This window comes from Lampris incognitus, chromosome 1, assembly GCF_029633865.1.
Source record: "Lampris incognitus isolate fLamInc1 chromosome 1, fLamInc1.hap2, whole genome shotgun sequence".
Classification (NCBI taxonomy): domain Eukaryota; kingdom Metazoa; phylum Chordata; class Actinopteri; order Lampriformes; family Lampridae; genus Lampris; species Lampris incognitus.
In genome coordinates, this window is record NC_079211.1 from 51,031,304 (window position 1) to 51,032,073 (window position 770).

A 770-nucleotide genomic window follows, 5' to 3' on the forward strand; every position below is an offset into this window, starting at 1 on the left:
AGAGTACAGGACCCAGGGTTTCCTGAGCTGGACGTTGGGGGGGGGGGGGGGGGCTCAGCGCTCTTAAATCACTGCCTTTCCAGACACACACACAGCCATCATTTTGGGAGACAACACAGATGTGTATTAATTCAAGACTTATGGTGTGCACAATTTCTCTCCCTCGCTTGAGGGAAAAGTTAAGTGCAATATGAAATATAGCGGACACTTAAATTGGGGCTCTTCATTTTTTTTTTTGCTGATCGGTCGTCTACGTTGTACGAGCCGCTCCCCTCGACCCAGCAACCATGTCTCTGCGATACGCCTCAACCACAGGGAAGCAATTGCAGAAATACTTTAAATCTATACTTTAGAATAAAATATGCCGCCTTCAACTCATTGAGGTTATCTAGACTATACCCGCGTCCGGTGTTACCCGGCTCCTGCCCTATAATGGTCATTCCAAGCGGCCCGGTACAGCCGAAATATGATTCAACACTGCAGTGCTGAGGGATAATGGTTTCAGGTTACAACAGTACTTTCTCCCAACAGCTTGTAGTGCAATGAATTACCGCTCTCATAAATCATAGTTTTACCCCTGCAACAAGTCCCGAGGACCTCCTGCTTGTTTTGAGTTATGAGTCAAACATCAGCGAACAAGAAACAGGCGCAGCATCTTTACAAAAATAAATAAATAAAATCAGAACTCAAAACCTCATCCGACTCAAGAGCTCGGAGAGACAAAACAGTCCACAAAAGACAAGACAACAGAAAAACTGATGGTAAGCCAG